Genomic DNA, 19,621 nt, shown 5'->3' on the forward strand with positions numbered 1-19,621 from the left:
ATTTTCATGTGATGTTTCTCATGTATAAAAAACTGAAAAAAAATTGTTAAATTGAAGGAAATTGAAATAGTCATTCTCGGAGAATATTCTAATATGAATCCGAACTTGCATTTTTGGCATTGTTGATCAAATAAACCATTGTAAATTAGTTTATGTCACGACACAATAAGGTTGAAAAGTGAATCATACGTAAATCACTGTGAATGATATGATAACGACAACAGCAACGACAGATCAAATAAATGACACGGTGAACTTGATCAACTAGGTCAGTTTCGAATTGAGAAGATTCTAATATGAACCCGAACTTGTGGGACACGAACATGACATGATGTCGAATCTACATCCATCCACCCTCCCTCCTTGCACGATGCCGAATCTACATTCAAGTTTTGTGGCTTCGCACGTCCGAGGAAACAGAACAGAATGCGGCTTGTTTCTCCATCATCTAGCCAGGTATTACCATTTGCCGATGCACTTGCCTGGTTATGTCGTGAAGTTATCAAGCTCTGAGAGAACCTGCTTACTAAAAGAGTAAGCTATCGGACTTACCGACCAAGTCAACCCTTTTTGTGGCGATATCGAGCGATGAAGGACTTGCTTGCTAAGAGTGAGGCACAAGAAGTTCGTTGACACATCAAGCTATGAAAGTTTTTTTTTTTTTTTTGGCTTAAAGAGAGGCTCACTACGCAATCACAAAGAATCATCATCATCTTCTTGATCTGGTATTGTCAGTCAAATGATGATCGAGATCACCTCTGTTTGTACAAAGAAAATGGCCCACATATCTCTCTTCCGCCTAACTAAAGCAATTCACATAAATTACACTGCAAAAGAATACCCAAGTAGTAACTCCTATTCTGGCATTTGTAGCCATGATGCCCTCACGTGATAGAAGAGTAACCGAAAATCACTCTTCCTCAACAATCAAGAAGAGGAACCTGGGCTTGTGAGCTTGGCAAGCCTGCAATCACAAGTGCACAGGCTTCTAGATTCTTTCACCACCCGCTGCGATCTCCGAGTGTGAAGCTTGATGTTCACCAACTTACCAGCCATCTGTTCACACCAGCAAAACAACGGTAAATCAGATTATTATATGCGTATAAAAACGCCAAACAAACAAAGTTATCCTTTTTCTTGACAAGCATCTCATTGATCCATTTGCACTGTGACTGTAGTAAAGACAGAAAACGGACCACCAATTCAACTTTTAGGACAACTACAGTAAAACTGGTCCATAAAGGAGCAACTCAAATATGCAGTATTTCTACAGTGCCCCCAAAATGAACTGTACTTGTTCTATACACAGATAAAAACTGATCGATTACAGTACTTCCCGACAATATTATGACATTAGCATTTGGCTGTGTTGCTGTCAAATTGCCAAAAGAAAAATGTATCAAGAAATCATCATGACAAATCCTACTATTAGCTACATCAGAGGTATCTGGAGCTGCACCAAAGTAGCCATAATTAGCGATTGCCCTGTGACCCCTGTCCACAAGAGCAGAGCTCATGTGGGGCAAAGGTCTAATATGTATCACCATCACAACCAAACAGAAACAACATTCGCACAATAGAGCAAATCACAATACTTGTACAAAGTTACTAAGCCCACAGACGGACTCAGATTTAACTAACGCCCCCGAAACTAGTATACTACTGTGAAATCCTACTGTACCTTTTCTATCTGTCGCAGCGTCGATTTAGGTGTTCTGATTGCGTGGTCACAGAGGCATCGACTTGGAGAAGTGAACCAGTGTATCAACTGTCAACTTCTCTTCATCTCTTGTTCCCCAGAGAAACAAATAAAACGAGGTTCTCTGATTGATTTTTTTGAAAAATGTAAAGTTTGTGAGTAGAATATGTGTAACAACGTTGGTCTATCTAATTTTCCTCCTAAACAACAAAGCAGAAGTCCTTGAATATTCCAGAAAGAAAGCCTTCCCAACAGGTTTGTAATAAAATTTAAAAAGTGCAAAAAATAAAATAACAGTCAATCAAGAAACTAGAAGCCAGTGATGGTCAAACCAGATTCATTTATTCAATAGGACTTCTTAGAACACACTAACTGAATCAAACTCCAGATGAATGTACACAGGGGAGAGAAGCAAACCATTCGCCAAACCAAATCTTCAGGACCCAAAGGTTGAGCAGGATGGAGTACAAGAAATGCCTTGCGTACTGAGAAAGGATAAATAATAATAGAATCAGTCCTCTACTTGTGTGCGCATTACAGAAGAATCCAGACATTCATATAAGATTGGTGACAAAAGGAGCACCAGGAAAGAAAAAAGTTTCCAAAAACAAATTGATAGTAAATTAAAGCGAACTGTATGCAGTTGCACCAAATAAATAATTGGCTGGAACCGTAAAGTTCTAGCTGCACATTACCCAGACAATGATTTGGTACACAACACATGAACCATTGCAAACATTTTGATTCCTAAGAGCCACAAACCTTAGTTAGATTGGTTCTCATTTCTCTGATCTGAGAAGGACTAATACTTCTAAGGAATGTTAAAAGCCAGCCCGGCTGCACAGCATCACTGGAGGAAACAAACAGAGCTATCTGCTTTACCCAACAAACCACAACCAATTAAAACCAAGAGCTCACATCGTACATTGGAAAATCATGTTTATTGCTCTGGCCCATTCTACCAATCGTGAAGCACAACCTGAAAACGTGTAAGAGTTAGACCTTCATAAAGCATCAACTAAAGCAGATTCTGCCAACATGAGGGTCAATACAATTCACACAAAACTTTCCAAAAGAACCGGATTTTTCTCTACATATGCAATCGAACCTCAAACTTTATCATCACTATCTTTTCCTTTATACTTTATTTTCCATAGGATCCTGACCTCAAACGATGCATCGAACAAAGAAACTAACAGAAAATCTTAACGACGAGATACAAACCTTCCGATAATCAAGTATTCCTTCAAAAGGAATCTCTAGTTCATCACTAACTATAACAGGGATGCACCCACTCACAATAGCATCAAACAATCTGGCAGATGACAGAGTATCGCCAGCTGGACTTAGGCAAAAGATGGACCTGATACCAAAAGGAAAATTACTTAAGAGTGCACCACCAAACCTACAGTCTGAAACAGAATTCATAATGTCTTTTGTAATTTACTTGCGCATGCCATCCTGAGCCGCTTCTTTGCCTGCTTCTCCAACCGTCCCTTCTTCTATTTGGACACCCTCAGTGCCACTAAGCTCAGCCCCAAGTTTAGAACGTATTTTTCCTCCCTGAAAGTGAAACAAGATAGATTAAGAACCAAGAAAATGAGAGGACACACAAAATAAGCACAAGCCAATCAGATGTCAGAACTGTCACAACAATCAACGAAAAGACACAATATATGAAGTTTCCTTTGCTCTTAATAGAAAAGAAAAATCACTGGCTATGATCTCTGACATTGCTGGCTCTACTAAGCACTCAAATTACACAATCATACTTTGTGTGCCCACGTGATGAACTGAAAGGACAAACCACTGGATACAGATCTCCTCATACTATGGCTTTTATGGTTAATTTAACCACTCAAATTGCAAAATCCTAATTTGGTCCCGTCATTTTTGTTTCAATTTTGTATTTCTGCATTCAAAAGATAAAACAAATCACCTAGATATGAGAAAATGGTCGGCTCCAATCTTATTATGATTGCATTGAAAATACTCCTAATGACAAGTGTACAAACACCACAAAGACAACCTCCAATGAGGTGGCATTGCGGAGGCTCACCAAATGATACATCCAACACTCTTTGGATTCTCTAACAAGGATCTCATATAGGCCATGACCAATTACCAATCTTGTTATCATGCCCACTATTACGCTTAAAAATAAAGTCACATCTAGCTTCTTCATATCATTCCTCTGAGAAAGTCCAATTTGTTGGCCTTCAAAAGAAAAGTTGCCATCTTTTTGGCCTATATGTGTGCTATTCAATTTTTCCAGAACGAAACAAAGCAAACTCTCATCAAGTACTTCTTAAGGATTCACTGCAAGTCTACAACTGTCTCTGAATATTGCCAGAACATCATATCACGTGATCTTTGATTCCACATCTAAATAACTGACCAGGATTATCTTTAACTTTCCAAAACATTCTCTTAAATGAATCAAAATAGACAAATGGTATTTCACTTCTTAGTCTGGACCAAAACTCTTTAACAGCATTTCTTTTAAGCCTCCCTCGAAAAAATAACAGTGTCTTTCTGTTGGCTTTACTTTCAGATAAGCATTTTTTATCACACAAATGAACATTGGGGACATATGGAAGTATCAAGTCTTTCTCAAGTGAAACTTGCCCAGGCTTGTACCTGAAACTTGTTACTTTAATTAGTCATCAGCAGCCCAAAAAAACGAGACATTAGACATATCCATTGCAACTTGATTCAAATACTAACCGGTTCCCTGTGGAGTCCACATCTGGTAACAGCCAAATTGCATTCTTCATATATCTGATGAACTGGAAGTATATGGTCTCTTCCTTCAGACCGCTTCCATGCAGGCTGATCTGTTACCCACTTCAAAGCTTCCTATGAGATTAATGAAAAGTAAATCAGATTTTTACAACACGCAAAAGAATAAAATTGTACATCAAGTGTTACAGCTATCTCATTAGAAAAATTTTAACAAAAGCCTACTAGAACCGAAAACTGAAATATTTTAGTTATTCTGTTGTTTCTATATAAGCACCGGAAGAGAACATAACAACGTAAATACTTAAAGTAAACATCAGGAATTCACTCACACCCTATAAAGTGCCTTGCATTGCTGCTTCTCCATCAAGAAAAAGCTGATGGTTGTGAAAATTGGAAGGTAGAAGAGGTCTGCTTCCTCCTGACGATTAACTCTTACAACATTTTTCAGAAGCCTTTCAGATTCCGGTGCAACCAAGTCCGTCCACAGCCAATAGTCAATAGAATGCTGCATAAACAAAAAGATAAAAATGATTTTTAACTTCAGATGGAAGCAAATGTGGTTAATAACAATAGCAACTCACATACAGGCAAGAAAGGCTACATTTAGCAGTTATCCAAAAGGACACGTTTGGCTAATTTCTGCAAAATGATATCAACTAAAAAAATGGAACAAAAAGGAATGGCTCATAAGTTCATAACAAAGTGCATATAATGTCAGCATAACTATAGCGATTTCAAAAGGCAAACAGTGAATTGGCTGTTGGGGGTCAAAGGTCACACACACACACACAACCCAGACACAGAGATGTAACTAGGTTTGGCCCGCTCCAAGGAGAAATCCCTCAAATTCGATACAAACAGAAACAATGAGAAAAGGCCAGAGGCACTCAAGCCTCCATCAACAAGTTGGTAGCAGCAGATGGCACCGAACGGCACAGGTTGAGCAGCATGACTGATAGCTGGAGACCCATTAGCCATCTCTCCACGTCCTCTCAAACCTCTCACACTTGGGAGGTAAATCAACAAACTGGTACCTACCACAACTTCATGTTGATTAGTGAGTTCATGGAACCTAACACAAAATGTTGGAGATATGAATACAGAAGAAAAAGAAAACAGAACCACAATCTTAAAGGAACACTGGATTTATGTGGGTTCATCCATGAAGGCTTCAGCCACCATAGCAGCAGCAGTTTCCCTATGATAAAGAAGAACTACGGAATGCATTCCTCTCCCTAGAGTGTATATAGCTAGATGTAGAATATCCTACTGTTCCCTATGTTACTGGATTCAAGAGACATGCCTTGCTATACCATACTATCAGGCTCCACACTCCATAACAATATCAACGAACTTAACATTTTCAAAATCAAAATTCTGGAACGACACTATAGTAATCTCTAAATGTCCCGGATTTTTCCCAAATCCCATAGCTCAAGGAAATTTCTTACCAGCCTGAGAAAATAAATTAAAAACACAAACCATTCGTGAGTAGCTCGAGGCTCGTTAAGGGCTCATTTAGTAAACGAGCCGAACTCTGGTTAACTATAGCTCGACTCATATGTATGAACTCTGGTTTTTGGGCGAGGAATTTCTCGAGGGAGGCGACGAAGGAGTAGTCGGCGCCGGGGTTAGAGTTTGGGGAGGAGCGGAGCGGGAGGGAATCGGAAGGAGATGTGAAGAGGGAGATGGTGTAGAAGAGGAGAGAGAGGGGTAGGAGAGAGAGGAGGAAAAGGAGGAGTCGAGATCTGGTGCGGGGTGTTATGGAGGAGGAGTGTTTTCCGGCCATTTTTGCAGAGAGGAGAGAGAAGAGTGATGGAGTTCTTCCCATAAGCCATAAGCCATAAGCGGGGGTTGTTCGCATCATTTGGAAAGCGCGAAACAGAACCACGCTTCCATTATCAGCGGCCATTTGTAATTCCAAGCGGCCCGATGTAATTATAAACGGCTAACTGTAGTTTGTAACGGCCAAGTGTAATTATAAGCGGCCAAGGCACATGTAAATACAAGAGATTCGCAAATGGAAATCACGCTTTCAATAATTGACGGCCAATTGTAATTACACGCGGCCAAATGTAATTATAAGCGGCTAAGTGTAGTTCGTCGCGGCTAAGACGCATGTAAATACAAAAGATTCGCAAATGGTAATCACGCTTTCAATAATTGGCGGCCAGTTGTAATTATACGCGGCCAACTGTAATTATAAGCGGTCATGTGTAATTCGTCGCGTCCAAGAGCTGTAAACACACGAGATTCGCGAAGATAATCACGCTTTCAATAATTGGCGGTCAGTGGTAATTACACGTGGATAAGTGTAATTCGTCACGGCCAAGAGACATGTAAACACGCGAGATAATCACACTTTCAATAATGGAGTTCTTTCTATAAGTGTAGAAACAGAAACAATAACACATGAGACTTGTGATAGCAAACTTTTGCTCCTAGCCACCAACTTCTGCAATGACATCATTTGGGTTATTGGGAACTCGCATTTCTGAAACACGATGTGAAAAACGTAAACTGTGCGCGAATTTTCACTCATGGACGGGGAATTGTAGTACCTGGCCGTAAACTTTTGCTTAACAATGGCATTTGGATTGATGAGAACTTGTATTTCTAAAAAACGAGTATATTCGTGCATGGGTACCCGCTGGTTTACTACCCAAGATGAGAGCTTTCAACTGCTTAGCGACGACGCCGTCTTCGAAATGACAAGAACAAAACTCGCGTCTTTGGAATGCAATTGAAGTGTGAGCTCCAATTACTTTTTTGGTGCCCTCTCATCTCCAACTCACAATCTGTAAAGTATTTCATACTTTTTTTTTGAAGCTCAACTGTTCGGGGCTAATTTGAAGTAGGCTATGTTTGGAATGTTCGTAATCTTGGGTGAATTAGGATTTGATCATTACAATAACGAGTTATATACATCCGATATGAATTAGTTTAGGAGAGATTTGCCACGCCAAACACAACTGATAATTTGCAAATGTACACTTCACTCTCCTCCAAGAACCGATACAGAATCTCATATCTGTAACTATTCTCTTCATCACTTCATCCACATTTACCATCTTATGCTGAAAGATTCTAGATTTCTCCCCTTCCATCGGTGATAAATGGTAGCAGCTAGGGACAGTTTGCACAAGGACTGTAGAAATAAAATGCATTACCCTTCATATTAAGACTCATAACCAGTCCAGATCCTGCATCAGATTTCCAGGTGATTTGGTAATATTGTTCTTGGTGAGAATATGACTCCAGACTTGAAAAGAGAAAGGGCATGAAAAGAATAAGTTAGAGTGATTCTCCGTAGTACCCCCAGAGCATAGGACACAATCAATATTGTTAGAGTATTGTCAGGCTTATGTTAGTCCCACATTGGTTAATTATCTCATTGTAATGAGTATCTCATAATATAAAAAAAGTCTTTGTGTGTTAGGGTAACTTAACAACCCTAAACACTTTTCTCATTTCTCTCTCTTTCTAACAACATGGTATCAGAGCGGAACCCACTGTAAATCTACCATACGTCACCCACCACCACATAACAGTCGTGAACAGTAATCTCGGCTGTGAACAGTGGAGTCGTGAACAGTAATCTCGGCTGTGAACAGTGGAGTTTTCTGAAGACCATCAGATCTACGCCTGACAACTCCAACCCAGGTGCCGGCGACCATCGCCGGCCGTCGCCCAGTCACCGGCGACCCTCGCCGGCCATCGCCTGACTCCGGCGACTCTCTTCTGTACCAGATCTGCTTCTTTCTCTATCATATCTACTCCTTTCTCTGCCGACTCTCTTTTGTACCAGCCTCAAATCCGTCGCCACCCACAGCCCAGCCACCGGCGACCCTCGCCGGCAGTCACCCAGTCTCCGGCGACCCTCGCCTGACTCCGGCGAGTCTCCTAGTTGCAGATTCATGTGATTTCAGCCTCCTGTGATCGTCGTTTCTCTATCTTCTACTCAATATTGATGTAAGTCGGACATTTTGGAGTTGTTTTGTTCAGTTTATTTGGGTTGGACGGTGTTCGATTTATCCTGTTTAGTTATTGGTGGATCTACGTCATCTATGGAGTTCGTATCCGTGACTGTAATGTCTAACGCACGTCCAATCTGTTGGGTATTTATGGCTGTGGTCAGTTCTAGTTGTTCTTGCTTCTGTTGATGTTCGCTTGTTGGTAGTTATTGCTCCTGTTAGTTGATCTTGTTGGTTCTTATTGATTGGTGCCTCTCCGTTGACCGGTAAAATGTCTGAGCAGAAGAAGGATTCTGATTCTGGTACTGTATCTAGCACTAGTTCTACTCTTATTGGTAGCTTATCTGGTGGTTCTTGGTCTCGCGACAGGCGCCCTATTACCTCCACCCCATTAAATGGGGGCAATTATGTTCTTTGGGCTAAAGCCGTTGAAGTGTATTATATGGGTCAATCCGAGGACTCCTATTTGATTGATGATGCTCCTGCTACTACTGATGAACCAACATATAGGGCATGGAAAGCTATTGATGCCCGTATTCGTTCCGAGTTATGGAATAGTATGATTGAACAAGTTGCTAGTACTCTAATGTTCTGTGATACTGCTAAAGAGGTGTGGACCCAGGCAAAAGAATTGTATTCAGGTGTCGACAATCTCCGTCGCACATATGACCTTCATCGGTCTTTCTTTGCTATAACTCAGGGTGATGATTCTTTTGAAGATTATTATGCTAAGTTTCGGCGCATTTGTAATGTATTGGATATTTGTGAGCCACTTTCTACTGATATTCAGGTTATGCGGCGCCAGCGTGACCGTATGAGGGTCACTCGATTTCTCTCCGGTGCATCATCGAACTTTGGTCCTGTGGGTAATCAGATTTTAGGGACTCGTGACTTACCTCCTCTCAGTGAGGTTTTCAGTCGTCTCCGTCAGTCATCATCTATTTCTGCCCCGACTCCTGACCGTTCTGCTTTAACTTCCGCTGTTTCTGATAGCTCTGTGTTCTCAGTCAGCCGTGGTCGTGCTCGCGGCAGTGATTCTAGGTTTAGAGGTCGTGGCCGCGATTTTGGAATACATGGCCGTGGTTCTGTTGGCCGTACAGATACTGTTATCGGTGGTCGAGGTGATCGTACATTTAGTCGAGGTGGCCGCACGACAGGGGGAGGCCGTGGTCGCGGCCGTGGTGCTCGGTTGTGTACTTACTGTGGGGGGACCAATCATTGGGTGGACACATGTTATGAGTTGTATGGTTTTCCTCAGGCTCATCAGGCCACTGTCTCTGAGGATACTGGACAGTTTGCTCAATCTTCTACCGATAGTTTGGTTATTTCAGCTGATGAGTACCAGCGCTTATTGTCATTTCAGAATACGACAGGATCTTCCGCTGCTACGCTTGCTCAGACCGGTCCATCTATTGCTTGTGTTGCCTCCTCTTCTTCCTCTCCTTGGGTTATTGACTCGGGAGCTACGGATCATATGACTGGTACACCTGTTTTCCTTTGTGATCGACAGCCAGTTGGTAGATCATCTCATGTTACCTTAGCTGATGGATCTACCACTGCTGTTACTGGTTTGGGTTCAGTTCCTGTCTCTTCCTCTCTTACATTGACATCTGTATTACATGTTCCTCGTTTCCCATTTAATCTTATGTCTGTAAGCCGTCTTACAAAATCTTTAAATTGTTCCGTCATGTGGTATGAGCCATAGCACGGTACTCAGTTAGCTGACGTGTTTACTAAGTCATTGTTCAAGCCCCGGTTAGAGTTGTTATGTAACAAGCTGGGACTTTGTGATATTTACTCTCCAGCTTGAAGGGGAGTGTTAGAGTATTGTCAGGCTTATGTTAGTCCCACATTGGTTAATTATCTCATTGTAATGAGTATCTCATAATATAAAAAAAGTCTTTGTGTGTTAGGGTAACGTAACAACCCTAAACACTTTTCTCATTTCTCTCTCTTTCTAACAACAAATATTATCAATGATCCCCCACACCTGCATTCTGTCTTTTGCAAATAACCTTGCTAAGATAGTCAACCATCCAATAACAGACCATCTAGAGCTACACGTCGAAATCAAACCAGATTGCACGAAAAAACCTTGGGGGAAGGACTTCTCAGACCCTGCCAAGCAGATTTAATGGAGAATTGGCCACTTGCAGTTAAAGTCCAAAGAACTGATTCCTCGTGATCTGACAATAGGGTTTCTTGTTCTATCCCAGCGCCAAGCATTATCTCGGATGATAGAAGCCACCTCAAAGGAGTGAGATCTAAATCAATTGTAATCTAATCTATCTCCAAACCAAGCCTTGAGAGGGCCAAGAGGGTGAAAGTGTTCAAACCACTACCCACGACAGTTTTAACCCAAACCTGAACCTTCTGTCTCAGATTAAAGATCTTCCTAATGGTCCATATATTTTAATTTAAAAGACAATTTAAAAAAGGATTGAGAACATCCATAGTCATGAGCGATAGCGAAGCCGTGGAGAGCACTCATCTTTGGGGTGGGCTTACTAAGCAAAAATTGTCCCAATTAGCTGGAAAAAAAAAAGGGTTTAAACAAGAATCATCCACAAACCACATTAAGATCAAACATGTAGCATTACGAAAACAACACAGAAGCTGTTCATAATGTTCGTTTCTGTATATAGCTCCTCAAGCAATTACCTAGCCAATTCAGACACAAATCCCTGAAACGACGTGCATGGACAAATACAAGTGAAAGCAAGAAAACGTATGAAAGAGAAACGAAAAAGAGAATATCCTGGTCCAGTTCATGATGGTTGTGAAATCGCAAGCACCAAACCCGTTGCTCCTAAACCATCGAGATATCCAATCCAACGACAGAAATGTTTTTCATAGAACAGAAAAAATCAAAATGAGATCAGGTCATCTTTAGTGGGTTGTGCCTTCTTCAAGGTGTCCTGCCCCGATTCAGATGTGCCGCTGGATTTCGTGCCAAAAATCATCTCATCGAGATTGTCCATCATCTCATTGTTGTGCCCTGCAGGCCCAGCAGCCCGAGAAGTTGCTGATTTTCTGATGAGGGCATCTTCTTTCCCAAAATGGGGCGAATCATCGGGCTCCACGGCTACAGGAATCATAGCAGGGTCGGGCTCCCGATGAACGACAGAAGGTTTCTTCAAATCTTCATACCTCGAGATGACTTTCTGGATTTCATCGTTCACGTTCAAGGCTTCAAAAAGTAAGGCTTAGTTCCCCTGCAGTCTCAATGATTCTCTGGACAGTATACTAGGACCAATGACACTGATGTACAAATGTGGTTGTCAAGTCATCCTGCCAACAGAAATCAGCAGAAGTAAGAGAGTAAGCAGAAACAGAGACATTCACCCACAGTTCGGCTGGACCAAGGATCAAAATTTCATTTCAATTTGTTGCTTTGGTTAGCTAGGAAAAGGAGAAGTTTTTGAAACATGTTTGGGCAACGTCAAAAACACAAATAGAAATGTCAAAGCATTTCGGGATCGCATGAGATGATATTGGATTTTCATGATAAGAATCAAAACAACTCAAAGTGGACAATTTTTAGTCTATCTAGAAGATCTAAAACATAAAACATGAGGGGTAGACCTCATTTAGTACTTATGTTGCCAAACACATCTTTTTCGATGTACAAAGCCAAACAAAAATCACTTTCTTTTGCATTCACTGTTTCACCATGAATATTCATCGAAAGAAAAGGAAGGAAGGGAACACTCTTTTAACAGTGGCAGTGTGACTGCTACGATTTATGAAAATATAATCAAGAAAAGTACCAAGGAAAAGGGTGAGTTAGGATACCATACTTGAAAACAAGAGAGAGTGACTGGGTTGAAGTTTCAATTTTTTATTTTGTGGTAACCCAAGTATTTTAGAACAAAGAGTAGAAATGTCTAGAGCATTCCCTTCGGATACAAAGATCACAAAGAGCTAAAGAGTATCTCAAATCCTATTAAGTCGCCTATCTATTGACAAGTTTGGTGGCAAGCCTTTCCGCAAGCACAGCTAGGAAAGTTGCTTGGACTGCTATGTCAATTAAATATGGCGGGAAAGGAATCATAGGGTCTTTGGAGGTACTCCTAGAGTTCCTGATCTCTTATTGAATGACATCAAGTTTGATATTAGGAGAAAGGCAGAAGAAAGAGAATTCAAGAAGAGAAGAAATGAGATCCTTGTAAGCTAAGCATCACGTGCCGAGAACGAAGATGGCTCTTACCTAAATTTTGTTTTATCAAACAAATAACCCAATGCTGACTGAATAGCTCTGGAACTTGGTCAATCAACATCTTCCAATATAGGAACGATAAAAGACAAGGCCGAGAAAACATCAACATCATGCACATTGACTATAGTTTTTTGTTTTTTGTTTTTTAACAGCCACAAGTAACTACAGTTGACAGGCTAATAATGTGAACCAATAATGTTAGACATGAAAACAACTAGTTGGCGGTTTAAACGAACCCAATACGCAACTGACCCCTAAAAGATCTCACAAGACCATGTTGCCACATCAAGTAAAACCACTTCCACTTATAATACCTTTCAGAAAATAACACAGCCGCAGATGACACTCTGGGCTAAAATGAAGTTCTAGACATCAGTAAAATGAAATCCATTTATAACGTGATAAATGAAATACCTCTAGAGCATCTTGTTGGGGCGAAGAGGACAAAACTGATGTTAGAAGCTCAATACTGTTTCGAGCCACATCAAATGCTTCCTTTGTTTGTTCAGCTGAAAAGGTTTGTGCAGGAATCTCACGGTCAAGTTGTTGAGCAAGATTAGGACTGGATTCTGAAGCCGAGACTGAACAAGGAGGAGTAAATATAGGAGCCAAACTCTCATTATCATGGCCAGGGAACCATATGCCCCTTGATTTCAAACTCTAAAACACAAGAGTAATAAGTACGGAAGGTTAAATGTAATAAATATTCCATAGCTTCTGCCAAAGAATAAATAAATAAATAAAATCAATTTCATTCAAAGCTTGTAAAAGTACACAGCAACCCACTCATTAGTTCTACTACGCATCAAAAGTCATTCTTTCTTTTACCTCGTAGAATTCCTGGCTATCATTTTACTAAGATCGTTTTCAAAACCTCTTTTAACTTCTATTCAGTCATTCAATCACTAATTTTGTGTGCAACAGTGAAAGAGATAAGCAATGGTAACTGGCATTTAGTGAAAATGGAGCCAAATTTTACAGTGGGGTACCTTGTATGTCTCTTCATAAACAGACAAATATCGCAGCTCATCAGAAGACTCCCCCCAAGCTTCAATCAGTGTCAGAGCCTTGTTCCTGTTGTTAACAACAGTCTGGGGATCATCAATCAACTTCACCATCTCATCCAACACCCGCTCCACCGCAACCTCTGAGAATGCCTTCTCGCAATTCTTAACTAGAGTTTCAAGTAACACCATAGCCAAGTACTGAACCCTAGGGCTCTTCAACATGATCCTTTTCTTTATTCCACCGATCAAATCAACGCTGTTGATCCTGTCGTGATTAACCATGTCACAAAGTTCAAGGTTGGTGGCCCAATCAGGCTCGTTCAGCATTTCAGCCGTTGCATCTTCAACAACCTTATCAACCTTATTCGGGCCTTGGACTAGCTACTTCACCTTGAAACTCATCGAGGTCATCCCAGCACTCATCTTGCAACCAACCTCAGTTCCACCAATCTTCAAGAGCTCACCCAAAGCGCTAAGTTTCTCCATCAAATTGTCACTCATCTTTGACACCTAAATTATATATCACTCCCACAATCGCACAAATTCTTTAGTCTTTACACCTGAACCCTAGAAACGAGTCAAAAGATAAACGAAAATTAGGCAAAATCCAGCAATGATGCGTAATCACAACAAATATAGACGATTATGTAAACCAAAAGTCTATATAACAAAGTGTTCAACTGAAAAGTACCCCAAAAACCCTAGATATAAATCGCACGTGAAACCAGAATCAGGCAAATTCCAACCCTGATACGTAATCTCCAAGATTAAAATCATATTAGATTGTTCACATCAAAACAAAATATTTTTCTTAAAAAATCAAATCAACCCTACTCTCTCTCTCTCTTTGAGGATCAGAACAACATGGAAAAGCCAAGTGAAAAAACAACAGATTCGTCAACAATTCAAGAAACCCATGAAACAAACTCAAATTGACTCTTGAAATAAAGCAGTCCGAAAAGCAAAAATACACACAAATACTAGATAACAACCAGTAGGAGTAAGCAAACAAGTGGTCGGATCAAAAGAAAGTCTTACGATTTTTGTCAAAATCAACAGTTGCCGGGTAAAACAAAAAGGGCGTCGAATAGGTACCTTGGAATGAAGTGGAAAAAGGTAGGAATTGGTTGGCGTTTACGGCGCAAGACGCGGCCCAAGGAAGCTTCCGATGTTAGTCGGCGTCGGAGTCTCCTCGAAAAGTCATCTCGTGGTTTAGACCTTTACCAACCTCTGTGTATATGAAGAATTATATACCCAGCTCTAGACAATAAGTATTTTTATTTTATTTCGAAAACTGAAATATTTTATTTATTCTATTGTTTCTATATAAGCACCGGAAGAGAACATAACAATGTAAATACTTAAAGTAAACATCAGGAATTCACTCACACCCTATAAAGTGCCTTGCATTGCTGCTTCTCCATTAAGAAAAAACTGATGGTTGTGAAAATTAGAATGTAGAAGAGGTCTGCCTCCTCTTGAGGATGAACTCTGACAACATTTTTCAGAAGCCTTTCAGATTCCGGTGCAATCAAGTCCGTCCACAGCCAATAGTCAATAGAATGCTGCATAAACAAAAAGATAAAAATGATTTAACAATAGTGATTTCAAAAGGCAAAATTGGCTGTTGGGGGTCAAAGGTCACACACACACACAACCCAGACACAGAGATGTAACTAGGTTTGGCCCGCTCCAAGGAGAAATCACTCAAATTCAATACAAACAGAAACAGAAACAATGGAGTTTTACGTCTCTCTCTCTCTCTCTCTCTCTCTCTCTCTCTCTCTCTCTCTCTCTCTCTCTCTCTCTCTCTCTCTCTCTCTACATAAGTCCATATGGAAAACATGCATATAAATAGGCAAAGCACAAGGAGAAAAGGCCAGAGGCACTCAAGCATCCGTCAACGAGTAGTAGCAGCAGATGGCACCGAACGGCACAGGTTGGGCAGCTTGACTGATAGCTGGAGACCCATGTGCCATCTCTCCACGTCCTCTCACACCACTCACACTTGGGAGGTAAATCAACAAACTGGTACCTACCACAACTTCATGTTGAAGATAAAAAGAAAAAAGAAGCACAATCTTAAAGGAACACTGCATTTATGTGGGTTCATCCATGAAGGCTTCGGCCACCATAGTGCAGCAGTTTCCCTATAATAAAGAAGAACTACGGAATGCATTCCTCTCCCTAATTGTATATAGGTAGGTGTAAAATATGCTACTGTTCCCTTTGTTATTGGATACAAGAGTCATGCATTTCTATACCATACTATCAGGCTCCACACTCCATAACAATATCAACGAACTTAACATTTCAAAATCAAAATTCTGGAACGACACTCCAGTGATCTCTAAATGTCCCGGATTTTTCTCAAATCCCCATAGCTCAAGGAAATTTCTTACCAGCCTGAGAAAATAAATTAAAAACACACAAACCATTCAAGAGTAGCTCGAGGCTCGTTAAGGGCTCATTTAGTAAACGTGCCGAACTCTGGTTAACTGTTGCTCGACTCATATGTATGCGCTCGCCTTATTGATAGAGGCTCGTTTAGTACTCGAACAGAGCTCAAGCTCTTAAATACCAATTGAGCTCGAATATTTGGCCTCGACTAACTGATTAAATTTTAACTAACCGAGCTCAAACAATCTAAAGCTCATCCTAACTAACTACTCAAAGGCATTAAAGTCACGAATGAAACTAAATCATGCAACGCACCGACTTTAAATTCAACCAATCAATGAATCCACAGGAATTTTTTTATCGGCGAATGCACAGGAATTTTACCACAGCCCCAATCCAACAGTTAACAATAAGGAAACAATGTTAAGAAATAGACTCAGAAGATGTCAAGAATCATGCCTGTTCGATCAGACGGTGCAAAGGGCTACCATTTGAAGTGAGATTCGACGTCTCTCTGTACGTATTCCGAAACAACGTCAGCAGATCGTACGTGAACTTCTTCGGCATCTCGTAAACGTAAACCCTAAGGGGAGGAAAAAACGGATCGCCGTAGAGCCTTTCGGTCAGCTCCTTCACGCCTTGTTCGCTCACTGAAGCCACGGTGTCATCCAATAGAGCGCGAGGCTTTTGGGCGAGGACTTTCTCGAGGGAGGCGACGAAGGAGTAGTCGGCGCTGGGGTTAGAGTTTGGGGAGGAGCGGAGCGGGAGGGAATCGGAAGGAGATGGTGTAGAAGAGGAGAGAAAGGGGTAGGAGAGAGAGGTGGAAAAGGATGAGTCGAGATTTGGTGCGGGGTGTTATGGAGGAGGAATGTTTTCCGGCCATTTTTGGGGAGAGAGAGAGAGAAGAGCGATGGAGTTCTTCCTAGAGGAGAGAGAGGGGTAGGAGAGAGAGGTGGAAAAGGATGGAGTCGAGATTTGGTGCGGGGTATTATGGAGGAGGAATGTTTTCCAGCCATTTTCGGGGGGACAGAGGGAGGGAGAGAGAGAGAGAAGAGTGATGGAGTTCTTCCTATTGGAAGCAGAGAGAGAAACACTGTGCGCCTTGTCGGCGCGTTATTCGGAAAGCGCAAAACAGAACCACGCTTTTATCATAAGCGGCCAGTTGTAATTCCACGCGGAAAAAATGTAGTTATAAACGCTCAATTGTAGTTGGTCGCGGTCAAGAGGCCAGTAAAACACATAAGATTCGCGAATAGTAATTACGCTTTTAATAATTGGCGGCCAGTTGTAATTAAAAGCGGCCAAGTGTAATTATAAGCGGCCAACTGTAGTTAGTCGCATCCAAGACGCATGTATATACACCAGATTCGTAAATGGTAATCACACTTTTAATAATTGACGGCCATTTGTAATTACACGCGGCCAAATGTATTTATAAGCGGCCAAGTGTAATTCGTTGGTGCCAAATTTGGGTTATTAACGGAGGTTGTAAATTTGGGTTATCTAAAGTTCCCCTTTTTTATTTGAAGTCGAGTCTATCAAGTCTATGCTATGCTCTCATCACTGTCAATGATGGGTGTTTCCAGAGGTTGATGAGAAATTTGCGTAGATATTTTTTCAAATATCTCAAGAACACGCTTTTTTTCCCGAATACTCAATGTCATTTTTATGCCACAATGTGTCATTTTTCATGTCCCAACATTTGAAGAATACGAACTCTGATTTGAAGCATCATTATTGATCTCAGTTACATGAGCTTCGATTGTTTCATGGGATTTCGATGTGTGATAGAAGCACCTGATTTCATTTCACTATTGAATTTAGATAAAGCTCATATTTTCTGACAAATTTGTACGAGGATGACCTCTATAAGTTGGTAGCCTTGTTTTATAACGATTTCTATTGTTTCTAATTATGGCTATTTGTGATTTTTGTAGTGCTATGTTGATCCCTCGAATGGACTCACTACACGGTTAATTCAGGACTCATCATTTTGTACTCGGTGACCTTGTAAATTCCTTCTTTTTAAATATAGGAAAAGGAAAGTATTTGACTCAAAACTTCCTGGTAGTGAAACACTCTGCTAAATGTTTTCGACATAATCAGGGTTTTCTGGACAGTAAAAAGAGTATCCCATGCTGGAAATATGTGCTTCATTTCTAATGGACTGGTATATAGAAGGCAAAGAAGGAGTCCTTGAAACCAACCCATCAACCTCTCCAGAACATACTTTTATTGCACCTGATGAATAGCCTGCTAGTGTGAGTTACTCTTCGACCATGGACATATCAGTCATCAGAGAAGTTATCTCCAAAGTTGTTTCTGCAGCTGAGGTAAAGCTCCTATCTTGACTCGAAAACATAATCTCTCAAGTTTCTGCCTGTTTATTTATTTATTTTTTTGCTTGGTTACCAGCTCTTTTTTAGCTTTTGGGATGAAATCCTTCATAATTGGAATTACTTGCGAATAGACATTGGGTAAAAGTGGTGATGATCTGGTTGAAAGAGTCTGTAAAGCTCAACCTTGACTTTATCCAACAAAGATTTCTCGGGATGGTTCCACTATGGAATGGGTATGTGAAGAGTTTGAATGTTAACTTTCCAAGTTTTTGTGCTTAGTTTTTAAATAAGTTCGTGATGTATGTAGAACCAAATCTGTTAATTTGTTCATTTTCTGCTGATAAATATTACTACATTGTTTGTCCTTTTTTTCATGGCAGGCCCAAAATTTTGAGGACCCCGAGGTGCATCAATCGGCATGTTTTACACCTATTTGGCCTGTTTCCAGGGCACGCAATCACTGTTGAGAGAACTCCTGACCTCTGTAGAGCTGCAGACTATACCCTGTACAAAAGAGGTCGTGTCTTAGAAAATTGAAGGTTCATTTCATTCTTGAATCTCCCATTCAATTTTTGTTTCTGTTTTCACCCAAGCTTTTATTCTCTTTTTTGGTGTGTTTTTTCTTGTTCTATATACTTCGCCCAACTGAACTTGTAGCATTCAATGGCTGCATTACTAGTAAGCCCGTTAAGGATTATTCAACTTTCTGAAACGCTAGTGGTAGTGTTTTGTTCGTTGATACGGAGGCCGCACAAAGTCATTCTCAAAGACTAGAGGTAATCCTGATACAATCTAAAAAACATATATATGACTGGAGCCAAAACAAAGAAAAATCTCTCTTCTGATCTCTCCCTAATCTTCTGTTCCTGTTTGGACTCAATTGGTCATTCCCTTGAATAGCTCATTCTAGTAGCATTTGGTTCCCTTTGTACATTGCAAACCGAGCCATCATTCATTAATTTAGGTGAATGAGAATTCCATTGGGAAGCCACGTAACGATTATTCCGTTCTTTGCCAAAAACATTCCATTGATAAGATTCATAATTTTTCATTGTGGTATTTTTCCAGGCAATTACTGGACGATATTCGGCAATCGTCAATTAGCATCATTCTTATTTTGAATTTATATATGTCAATAGGAGAGGAGGGTCCACGATGGTCAACAACAGGGAAAACTGCGTTGTGGCCACGTCTTCGGAATGGTGAACGCGTATTCACGATGGTGAAGCATTTGTTTA

At 40.7% G+C, this 19,621-nt stretch overlaps 2 pseudogenes; both read right to left on the reverse strand.

The window, feature by feature from the left end:
* Window positions 1–693: 693 nt before the first annotated feature.
* On the reverse strand, window positions 694–18,325 carry LOC131309713 (probable arabinosyltransferase ARAD1; annotated as a pseudogene).
* On the reverse strand, window positions 10,995–15,166 carry LOC131310753 (TOM1-like protein 1; annotated as a pseudogene).
* Window positions 18,326–19,621: the final 1,296 nt, after the last annotated feature.

The sequence above is a fragment of the Rhododendron vialii genome, chromosome 12a (genome assembly GCF_030253575.1).
Source record: "Rhododendron vialii isolate Sample 1 chromosome 12a, ASM3025357v1".
NCBI classification, from domain to species: domain Eukaryota; kingdom Viridiplantae; phylum Streptophyta; class Magnoliopsida; order Ericales; family Ericaceae; genus Rhododendron; species Rhododendron vialii.